The following is a 12,779-nucleotide window of genomic DNA, read 5'->3' on the forward strand; positions in this document are numbered from 1 at the left end:
ACCCTAAAACAGAATGTGATCTACTTACCCATCGTGCACGGTGGGCAGGCATTCAGGGTCCGCCGTCTTCTTCATCCACGCCTCCTCTTCCTGCGATGTCCTCAGGTCCCGTCTTCCTCCGGTGCTCGTGAACTGACATTGCTAAAAAAAAATGGCCTGGGTGCATGCGCAGTAGCATGCTGCTTCTACTACGGCTACTGCGCATGCGCCCAGGCCATCGTTGCAGAAACGAAGCTTTTTTTGTTGCAGATTTTGTTGCAGTTTTTTGAGCCAAAGCCACAAATGGATACAAAAGGAATGGGAAATATATAGGAAGTTCTTATACTCCTCCTTTTTGCTCAATCCAGTCCTTGCTTTGGCTCAAAAAACACAACAAAATCTGCAACAAAAGAAGATGACCCATCGACACATTGTATGGGAAAAAACAAAAAGTGCAAAAAAGCTGTGTTTTCAAAAATGTAAACATTTTAGAAACATTCAGCATTTTACTTTTACTTGTGGAATCCTTTCTCAATATATTTAATAAGGGAAGAAAACATGCAGAAGAAAATGTAGTGGTTTTAGCCACATTTTGCTACATGGGGTCTTCGCCTTGAAGTATTTGTAGTGTGTCACATTGCCAAGTGTCTACCACGGGGTGTCAGCTGAGGACACAATATTATGTTTACTTAGCTGCATCCAAATGGAATAGTACAGACAGCCTTGCATTAGTCAGGTGGAGCTATCATTGTTGGTAACATACAGACCTGTCCTGCTGAGATCTCCTCTTGGAAATTCATTTTTTACATGTATTCTAAAAAGAAAATTTTTTAACACTTAAGGTGCTAATATAAGGAGATCCTTCCTCTGGATCTCACTATTCATTTACATTTTTTTTAAAATCCGAAATGTTTTTTCTATGACTATGAATTTACCATTTTTGGATGAGCAGAAAAACAGAAAGAAGATTTATCTGATTTGGATGTGGCCCAGAAAGTCATAAAACATTTACGAAAATAAAACAGTCAGTTGTATTGAGTATTAAAGAAGCAAACACTACCTTTTGTAGGGTTGGATAAAGTACAGTTTAGTCTCATGCTGAGATGAAATTCAGCCCCGCTTCACATCTGCATTCGGTATTCTATTCGGAGAGTCCGAATGGGGAACCCCAAAAAGGAATATCGAATGCATTAAAAAGTGGATAGCAAAGACATAGACCATAGACTATAATGGGGTCTGTGTGTTTTCCACGCGGTGTACTTCAAGCAGGACTTTTCTTTCCGCATGATTCGTGCGGACACCACACAGAAAACACATGGACCACAATAAAGTCTATGGGGTCCACGTGCTGTTTTTGCTAACTGCTTTTTAATGCATTCGGTATTCCCCTGAACAGAATACCAAATCCAAACGGAATTCCAAACAAAGATGTGAACCAGGCCTCAGGCCATGGCTTAGATGGCACATATTGAATATGCCATAGGCTTGTACTTGCAGGACTGGGTAAGGTGCTACACAGAAATTGCTATCATAGTCACTAAATGTATGCGCTGATTTTTAGTAGAACCATTTCCAACCAGTATTTAGTGTTTAGAACTAGCATGATGTTATATACTGACATGTCTACATAAAACACTGAATATGCAAAATGTACAGTAAAGTGCATATAGACTGATAGAGAGTCCTTATAACAGTAAGTCAGTAACAATTGTCAGGGTCTGGGGTTGCTAGGTGGGGTGGCATAGGCACAAACGTCCAGTTTCTTTAGTCCAAAACAAAGGTAGAGTTTTATTTTCACTCAAAAGGTAGTGCAGCAACAAAAGGAAAACAATACAAAAATAAATACCTGCCCGGCTAGGCTCTAACTAAACACAGAATAGGTTACCTCACCTAGAATAACAGAAATCCAAAAGCCAGTAGAATCATTCAGGACACAGCTCCAAAAATATGACCTCTCTGTTGGCTCTCGAGCCAAGCTCTGCCCAAAGTCTGCTGCTGGAGCTGACTTCTTAAGCCTCCTTGATGAGGAGACTCTCTGCAGCTGAGTCGCTGCCAGAATATCCCCAAAGTGTGAACTGGAGGGGGGTGGAATGACAGATCCCACTACCAACCTACCTGCCATTCCTAAAAATCCAGCCCAGTAACCGAAACTCTGTAATAACCCTCAGCAGACAATAGTTATCTGCTGAGAACCAGTCTTTCTGGAGTTTTCTCATCTCACCCACCTCAGTAGTCTGGGTCAGATGTACACCCCCTCCATGATCTGACCAGCCATCGGCTTACACAATGGATAGATAGGCCATAAATACAGTAAAAGCGTTAGCAAAATTGATTGCACTTTAGGGGATTAGAGAGAACCTCCCATGGCCCTAATAGGGTGAATCATGGAAGGACAAAGAAAGCAAAAACAATTTCAGAAATATATTGTGTCTTTGTGATATAGATTATATAATTAGAATACCGTATATTTGTTGACAGCCTAAATCGCTGTCAAATGAAATATGCCCGTCGGTTAGCAGATTTATTACTGATAACTTCTTGTAAACGGAAGGCATAAGCTTAACCACTTGTCGGCCATCTTAGCATCTATTGGCAGCAGCCAATTGAGGCTGAGTTCACACAAGGTTTTTTGGTCTGGATTTTGACGTGGAATCCTCCTCAGACTCCAGCTCCAAAAAATGCCTGCCAATGACTTAAATGGGAGCCGTTCACTTTTTTTTTTTTCCACTAGTGTTTTTTTTTGCCGCTCACAGAAAAAAGAAGCGAGCTGCCCTATCTTGACGCGGATTCCACGGATAAATCCGCCGTGGTGTCTGCGGCACCACACTCCCTGCTGACTAGGCCTATTCAAATGGGCCTAATCCGGAGCGGAATGCCATGACTGGATAGCCAATTTTTTGGACCAGATTCTGAGGCGGCCTCCGCGTCAAAAGACCCTGTGTGAACTCAGCCTAACTCTGCGAGGGCATAGCGTTACAGCTTTGCAGAGTTGAGCAGCTGCATGAAATTGTGTAGCTTCAGGAGCCGGGAGCCAGCTGTTATTAAAAGCCAAACACCCCAGAGTGAAGGCAATGGCAACTTATTACCTCCCCTGCCTTCAAGATCACTGTATACACAGCGCTTAATAAGCCCTCTGTATACAGGTATGGGAGCCATCATGACGCAGCTTTCCCCTCAACCCAGCAGTCATGGGAACTGCAGTCACATTACAAGGCAGTATTCCTCCTGTAAATGGGACTAATGTATCAGAGACATTGATAAAAGGAAAACGTTTGTTTCTGTACCATGTTAGCCAGTGGGTGGGAAATATAAAAGACAAAAACTTGAGAGTCTTCAGTAGTTGATACCTTTTTTAATGGCTAACTAATAATGATGACAGATTACAAGTTTTCAAAGTTCTCGGCTTCTTTCTCAGGTAAATTTAAGAACAATTTCTGAAGGATGCATATTTATGTACAAAAGGACACTTAGGAATATAATTTTGGAGGGAGGGTGGAAAAAAGTTATTGGTGCATACAAGTAAACAATTCATCAGTTCCCAATGTTCTTATCAGTTCAAAGAGTCGTCTTTTATGGATGTTTCTGTTCAGTGATTTCTGTAGGATGCCATGAACCCATGTGACAGATTCATCCCTTCCTGGAGTGTGTGAAACAAGGTCATCAGCTTGTACTCATAAATCCTTCTCTCTTTCCTGGATCTGAAATTTCCTCTTAAAACAAAAATTTTCATGTCATTGGTGATATTATGATCTTCATTGGAGAAATGTTTTGACACCGGAAGGTCCAGTCTTTGTTCTCTAATTGTATGATGGTGTGAAATCATCCGCATTATAAGTTTCTGACCAGTCTCTCCAACATAAAGATTTTCAGTGGAACACTTGGTGCATATTAATACATACACTACATTAGGTGTGTTACAGGTGAAGGTACCTTTGATCTTATATTCCCTGTTAGAAATTGGGATCTTTATCTTGTTTGTGGTCAGTATGTAAGGGCAGGTTTTGCACCTTTTCTTCCTGTATGGAAATGTTCCTGTGTTAGTTGGAGGTGACAGTGAGCTGTTGATAACCATATTCCTGAGGTTTGGTGGCTGTCTATAACACAGGAGAGGGGTCTGGAAATATGGATTTTAGATGGTTGTCTTTTTGCAGTAGTGGATGTAATTTGCGTGTGATTCCTCTCAGCATCTCCAGGTGTGGGTTATATGTGACGACCAGAGGTACCCGATTGTTTTCCTGTTTGGTACTGCATTTTAATAACTTCGATCTTGGTATTCTGGTGGCCCTGGAGATTTGGTTTTCAATTGTTTTTGGATAGTAACTCTGCCTCAAGAACAATTGAAAACCAAATTGCCAGGGCCACCAGAATACATTAGCGGCCCGGCGACAAACTCTACTACTACATTTTTTTTTTTTTTTTAGTAGGCCATTACCGGCTAGAGTTACTACAGACAATAATGGGCCCTATTTACTTACCGATCTTGGCAGGGGCTGGGATCGGTAAGTGATGCCGCGAGCCCCACAAACACTATTATTATACTCAGGGGTCTTTTCAGAACCCCGAGTATAATGACCGGAGGCCCAGGAGAGGTAAGGGAACATAAAAATACTGTTACTTACCTCTCCGGGCTCCAGGCAGACTTCGGCCTTAGTTGTGTGATGTCCCTGACATCAAATAACCAGGGCCTGGTCATGTGACGTCCCAGAAGATGGCTGACTCCACTGAGGAGTGCAGCGGAGCCAGGGATAGGTAAGCAACATTGTTTTTTAAGTTGGTATATGCCCCCCTCTCCTCCCCCGGATCTCTGATTATTATATTCTGGGGTCTGAAAAGACCACTCTGGCCATAAGATTTCCATTTCATATTGAAAATGCATTTCTTTAGATTATGTTGCACTGTCTACATCATTTACACTACCAATCTAACTACTTTTAGTTAGGAACAGACAAGGGAAGTGACACTGAGCTGTGACATTGTCCACCTCTGATCAGGGCCCTGAGTCTTGCCTCTTGCCTGCCCCTGCCTGACACTGCCCATCTGACACTACAGATAACATGAGGCACCAAAACTAACAGCATTGATTGCTCTGGAATGGTGGGAGCTGGAGAACAAATTTCAACTGCATTGGAATCAGTAGAGTAGCTCCTGTTATCAGGTACTGGAAAGAAATGCAGTAGGTAGAGATGGTGAAAGGTCTTCTTTAACATATAATATCATTTTTTTATATTTAACTGAAGCTGCTACTTAATTTGTCCTTATTTTTTAAACAAGCTCTATCTTGTCTTCTTCCCTAGAAGATTATTTTCAGATGCAGCTATGACTATTACCAATCATGAATGATTTCTTATATCACATCATATCCCTGCACCCACGGTATAACGTATCTTGTATGTTTGTCATAGAGAGAAATTTCCCCCACCCACCCATGTATTCTCAGATTGAATTTAGCATTACACATAATGAAGAAAGCTGAAGCTTCCAAGGAACTTCTTAGGAACTTAGATTTAAACATTCCTTTTAGGCATTGTGACATTTAGAGATGAAACATGCCACACGTCCAATGACAATGATCTGGGTATTAAAGTTAGTGTAAATGATAATTCATATTTGTCAGTTACTGTAGAAAATCCTGCAAATAAAAAAAAGATTCTGGATAAAACAATTGCAGTTGTAAGGGAGTGAAAAAGTTAACCTCCTTAGACTGCAACCTTAGGTAGAACATATAGCAAAATTGGCCACCTCTTTGCTAATGGTGTTTATTCTGTATATAGTATTTTTGGCTGTCGATTGTCCTGATGTATTGTGAAGTTTTGAAATGTCCAAATGGTGTTTTTTTGTTTTGTGTTTTCTTTCCAGAGAACCACAAATGTGGGCAAGACATTAGGTTCACACTTGTGCTTGAGTTTCTGTTCTTTGGGTCTGCTTACAAAATGGTTCCCACAGAAACTATAGGCTGCAATAAGGTCCACTGGGTTTCCATCCAAGAAATTCAGAGAGAAATGGCCTACATAAAGTACGTTTCTCTTCGCATTTTTCAGGCGGATTCAGGGACGGAATCCCCGAACAGAATGCAAGTGCTGGTGTGCCAAAGAGTTGTGTCTTGGGAGGAGTTCTAAAGAGATGTCTGACTCTTGACACTGGCTTATGCCAAAACAAAGTTGTGCCCTTTGCTCCTTTCAGGGAGAATGCGCACAGGGTTTATTCAGGTAAGTTTGGCTACATGTGTCCCAAGAAGCAGCGACAATTTCACAGAAGTTTGAGGCCCCTTTTTTCAGTACATCTCAAAGTTTCACCTTTGAAAACAGGAGGGATATCCATTGTCTCATGTGAGTTGCGCCTGTATGTTTCCCAATCAAGTAAGTTTTCTTGGTCAGGCATGCAGAGGGAAGGGGGTGTTGTGACCTAGAGTTATCCTCAGAGGCCAGCAGAGACATAGCTCTACAAGGAAAAGATAAAACATACATCTTTTCTGGATGAAGATGAGTTGTTGATTTTCCACATGATGGAGTAGGAGGAGGGGAGGGCATCCAGGCAGAGAGGTATGGCTAAACACAAGCCATAAGAGACTGATATCTGTTTTTCTCTCATTAGTCTTCTTTTCTGTGTATGTGCGTGTGTGTGTGTGTATATATGTGTGTATGTATATATATATATATATATATATATATATATATATATATTGGTAACTTAATGGGGTGCAGAGAGTGCATTCGCACTGGGCCCAGGAGCCTTAGGGGGCACATAAGCACTGGCATCAGTATTGAGATTGCAGCTTCCATCTGGCACATAAGCCAAGGAGACCCACAGATTACCCTGACCACACCAAGGTTGGTTAAACTCCTTAGCACTTGTGACCATCACTATCAAGAATTCGCTGTAGGGATGAGGTAGGAGGCCTCAGACAAAAGATTGCACCTACAAGACTTTAGTTACACTACTGTATATATTATATATATATATATATATATATATATATATATATATATATATATATATATAATTTTCAGGGTGTGGGGTTGCTAGGTGGGGTGGCATAGGCACACAAGTCCAGTTTCTTTAACAAGTCCAGTTTCTAAAACAAAAACAAAGGTAGAGTTTATTTTCACTCAAAAATATAGTGCTGCAACAACAGGAAACAATACAAAAATAAATACCTGCCCGGCTAGGCTCTAACTAAACATAGAATAGGTTACCTCACTTAGAATAACAGAAATCAAAAGCCAGTTGAGTCATTCAGGACACAGCTCCAAAAATATGACCTCTTTCTTTGGCTGAGAGCCAAACTCTGCCAAGAGTCTGCTGCTGGAGCTGACTTCTTAAGCCTCCCTTGATGAGCAAACTCTCTGCAGCTGAGTCACTGCCGAAACATCCCCAAAGTGTGGACTGGAGGGGGTGGAATGACAGGTCCCACTACTAACCTACTAACCTACCTGCCATTCCTAAAAATCCAGCCCAGTAACCGGAACTCTGAAATAACCCTCAGCAGACAATACTTATCTGAAGAGAAATGTTCTTTCTGGAGTTTTCTCATCTCACCCACCTTAGCAGTCTGGGTGAGATGTACACCCCCTCCATTACCTGACCAGCCATCGGCTTTATATATATATTAGAATCACTGAACCTTTTGAATGTTAAATTGTTAAATGTAAGGTTACATTGTGTTTGTTCTATAGACCCATTACCTTTTTGTGTCTGACTGTTGCAGAACTTTTTATATTCTTTATAAACAAAAGTAAAGGAGTAAATCTGAAAGATTTTTGGCATCTTGCGAACTTAGAATTGTATAAAGTGTTTCTGGCTACCAACTGGCTTGTGGGATCTAATTTACTCAAATACAAATACAGAATTTCACTGGAGAGAATAAATGCCTGAAATAAAATATAATTTTTAACGAGGAAACTTAAAATAGACTCCAGATCAACCAACAAAAACATAAAAAAATAATCAGACCCAATATGCTCCAATTCACAGGCATATAATGGGTCATTTTATTGATTAAGATGTGTATCAAGGCTAATAGATATACACAGGTTTCCTGATTCCTTTCGTTATTAACATAGTCCCTGATAAAAAAAAAAAAAAAAATCATTTGTTTTGCTTAGATGAAGGTACATCAGGAGATATGATACAGATGAGGATAAAAGGAGTTCCAGATGATCCAGCCACTAAATAAAGGCTGGCTCACTTACATATATTCTCCTAATCCGCAGTAAAATGGTATCAAAGATAACCAGTAACCTCTACAGAGTAGAAACAGGAGATAAGATGCAGTAATAACTTCAGCTCTCAGTACCTTGATGGTAGGCACTGGTACTTGTCATGGCTGGTGATGGAAAGAGATCATGATGAGTGATCAGGAATATGTTGCCTAAATTCCCTAATTCTTTTCCTGATATAATTCTTGGGACAGGGACATATAGCCATACAGACCTCTACGGGGGGGGCAATTTTCCGTATTCTCGTATATTGTAGGTCTTGCCAGTGGCCACACTCTTGAATGACGGGCCTTGGAGAATATACTTGCATGCCTTACATGAACCACATCAGAACGTGCCCTTGTATTTCTCCTTATTTAACTAGGTGTTGGGTGTGAAACGTCATTAGTTGCAGACATACAGTATGTGTGGAGAGGAAAAGTTGTAGCTGCAGGTATTGGAACGTAAGTGCCGGATTGTAGAAAGTCAGTGAGTTAATGGAATGATGTCATTGTGCAATGCGCCGGGAAGATAGTGTATGCGTAAAATGAATCAGGAAATATGTGGAAATCCCAGTATATGCCTGTGGATTAAGCTTATTGGATCTGATTTATATGTTTGATCTTAAGAATATTTTAAGGTTTATCATTAAAAGTTTAGTTGGTATTTCATTTGGCTGAAATAAAACATGTTTGCCTCAATAATTAGTAAGGGAACAAGTCTACAGCACTAGTCCCTATGCATTCACTGCTACACTGACATGCGCATTTACAAGCAACAAAGTGTTACAGCCCCCGACATGTTTCACAACTTCAGTGGCGTCATCAGGGGTATGGGGCCAAAACATTTCAAGGGATTTTTTTGTTTTTGACTGTTTGAGAGACGCATGTATATGTTGATATGGATTCTGTTAAGTCAGTGGTGGTGGCAGAATGTATTTGGGTATGGACTGTGTTGGGGTGTGATCCCTCGTTCACATCTGAGTTTGTATTCAGTACGGGGGAGACCGCATTGGGACCCCCCCCCTTCCCCGAACGGAATACCAAACGAGATTGCAAGCGCTGTGCAGTAAAAGCACACGGGCCCCATAGACTATAATGAGGTCCGTGTGCTTGCCGCCAGATCTCCGCACAGAACATGGGGACAGGAAAGTAGTTCACAATCTACTTTCCAGTCCACATGATTCGTACGGGCAGCGTGCGGCAAGCACACGCACTCCATTATAGTCTATGGGGTCCGTGTGCTTTTACTGCACAGCGCTTGCAATCGCGTTTGTTATTCCGTTCTGGGGTCCACATGTAGACTCCCCCGAACTGAATACAAACACAGATGTGAACGAGGGGTGATTTATGCTCAGTTTGTAGAGTGATGGGTGACTGTAAGATTGAGTAAATGGAATGAGATCACCCCTGACAGCTGCCACGGCATCATATGCTAGGACGGCCTGTACATGACATACTATCCTACCTGCATGGGGTCCTCACAGCCAAAGTTGTTGTTTTTTCAAGAAAAATAGTAAATGATAAGCTTGCAGTAAATACAGCTGCAAACTGGAATAGTAAAATGCCAAGCATTTCTTTCCAACCATGAAAACATCATAAAATACTATGTGTGCTTGCCTTGTAAGGATTTACATGAAATACACACTCCTCTGGTGTTTATTAGATTTCCATAAATCATTCCTGCTTTGTTCAAGATACTTAGGTTACTAGCATTGAACTCTGCAGAGAATCGTATGTAGTATAGTATATTGTGGAGGAAAACCAATCTGACTAGCAAACAAAAAAAATTGAATATCGATATTTGACACATGATGATTAGGGCATGAACATGAATGTCCAACATGGAAGCCCAGGCAGCCTAGACGTCAGCAACAGGAATCTGCTAGAAAAGGCTTTCCGGTGACAAATCTGGCAAGTGAATAAATGAATGCTGAACATCAAAGACATGAACCAGACGACAGAAGGCGTAGTGTGTAAATACCCAAGATTTTCAGGGAGCTGCCAGCACATTCCAGGGAGCTTGATATCCATGGGTGGGTTTAAAGACTCTAATGCATTTTAGAATTGTACAGGCTATTTCATCAGCTACATTGCAGTACACACTAGATAAGTGTAAAAGGAAAGATGGCAAAATATATATCAATTATCGAAAACATCACATTCATTGACAAAAAAATAATTAACTCGCCCTGATAAAAACAGGAATGTCGAATTGCAGTAATATCTCAGGCAGATATGTAAATGGTTAGAGGTGTGGGATTAGACATTGGGCATTGCCACTAGAAGGTGTAAAAGTGCTTCCCCCACTGCCCTATAAAAATCCTACTTTTGGATAGTCTACATCTTGGTGAGAAAACTTTAGAAGATATGCCTCTGTGACACATTCCAAGACATTTTGTCAATTTAACAAACTTTGCAAGGGGGCGTTTCATTGGACTAAGACACAAAAGACAGTTGTTTTGACACATTGCCTGACACCTAGGCCATTCTGAAATTCTGCTGTTAGGATGTGTTGGGAGTAGGGTTGAGTGATCGTGTTCGGAAAAAATCGGATTCCGATCGGCGATTGAGAAAATTTCACAATCGCAATCGGAATTTCCGAACACGATCTTTTAAGGTGGGATCGAGATCGGTAGTATTTCCCACAATGCCTTCACACTGAGTATATAGTGTATACTCAGTGTATACTCAGTGCTGCAGTTCCATAGGAATGAATGGAAGAAGCCAACACACAGCCTTAACCCCCTGCGTGCCGGCTGCCTCCATTCATTCTAATGGGAGACTAAAGTAACATCTCTAGTAACTACTTACCTCCAGAGATGGCTGCTCTTCACCTCGCTGCCCCCTTCCTGCCAGCTTAGGAGAGTGTGGGCGGGTTAGGAGAGTGTGGGTGGGTACAGGACGGGGAGACATGACGTCTCCCCTCCCAGTACCCGCCCACACTCTCCTAACCAGCCCACACTCTCCTAACCTGGCAGGGAGGGGGCAGCGAAGGGAGAAGAAGACTGCAGCTGGAGTGGCAGCGAGGCGAAGAACACCGGGCACCGGACCAGCCATCTCTGCAGGTAAGTGGACACCAGGGGGGACTAAGTAGCCAGAGGATTAAAAAAAAATCCTCTGGCTACTTAGTGATTCACTACACAGCGTGGATTCTAACAATTGTTAGATTCCATGCTGTATAGTGAATAGGATTGCTTTTAAAATCCGATCTCCGATTAATAAAAAAATCCCATTGACTTGCATTGGGATCGGAATTCGGATCGAGATTGGGTTCGAATGAAAAATGATCGGAAATCGGATTTTAAAATCGATCCTGAAAAGTCAGGATCGGCTCAACCCTAGTTGGGAGTAGTGGTTACACAACATCACCTGTTTACAGCGGTGTCGTGAACCAGAAACCTGGACTGCTATATATCCAAAATGTATCAAATTTAGCAATAATTACAGGTTCTGCTTGAGATCCAACGACAGTCGGGATCAAGTATGGAGTTCTCATGGTGAGTGTTTAAAACTGTTGGTGTGAAGATCTGTGGAGTGATAAAATGGGCACTAACAGCTCAGTGATATTTTAAGGACACCCTGCGGTCACATTTGTTGCCTTTTATGGCAGATCTTCCAACTGGCATTTCTAGTAGAATGAGGTGGCCTAACAATACCATTTTGCTCCAACATTGTATTCACTTACTTATATTACACACCTAAAGTTTAATTTGATTCCTTCTTGGTGCTTTATTTTTTTTGTCAATGAGTGTACTTTCAATCAATATTAACCACTTCCTGACACTCATCGTAATAATATAGTGAATGTCGGGTGTTTAAATATGGCTGCCACACGGGAGCCAAGCGGCTGCCATAGCCACCAATTCTCTTCTGTTTTATACAGTAGAACCATAAAAAAATGTTAGGGAGCGCTCACACTACCGTCGGTGTCCGACATGTAGTGTCCGCTCAAAATCTGTCACGGACACTAGGAGCGGACACTAGATGTGTCCGTGACACCTGTCATTCACTTGAATGGGCATCGGGTGCGTTCTTTTGCACTCCGTGCCCGTCCTTCCCTGTCCGCAAGAGAAGATGTCCGACTTCTCAAGCGGACAGAGGAACCCTGCATGCACCGACGGTAGTGTGAACGCCCCCTTAAATGTTAAAAAGCAATTCCAGAATTAGCCAAAAAGTTGTAGGCACCCTAAAATGGTGTCATTAGAGGGGCTCTATCAGCAAAATTATGCTGTATGAGCCCCACACATGCGTGAATAGCCTTTAAAAAGGTTATTCAGGCACCGCTAATGTTATTTTAAACCCCGGTCCCGCAGTAGCGCTCTGGAGGGAAGCGATACTACGCAGGCGCGGGATTTCAAGCAATCCAGCCGGAAAAAGACGAGAATGAAGCCGCGGAAGACCTGGGACCAGAGGGCATTGTTGCAAGAAGAAAGAAGAGGTAAGCGTGCCAGCGGACAACGTCAGATCATGCACGACCGCCCCCGTGCATGCAAAGGTATGATTTACATATGTTTTTATAGTTTTATTTTAAAACAGGAGTGGGATTTAAAATAAGATTAGCGGTGCCTGAATAGCCTTTTTAAAGGCTATTCACACATATGTA

This window comes from Leptodactylus fuscus, chromosome 3 (genome assembly GCF_031893055.1).
Source record: "Leptodactylus fuscus isolate aLepFus1 chromosome 3, aLepFus1.hap2, whole genome shotgun sequence".
In the NCBI taxonomy this organism is placed as follows: Eukaryota; Metazoa; Chordata; class Amphibia; order Anura; family Leptodactylidae; genus Leptodactylus; species Leptodactylus fuscus.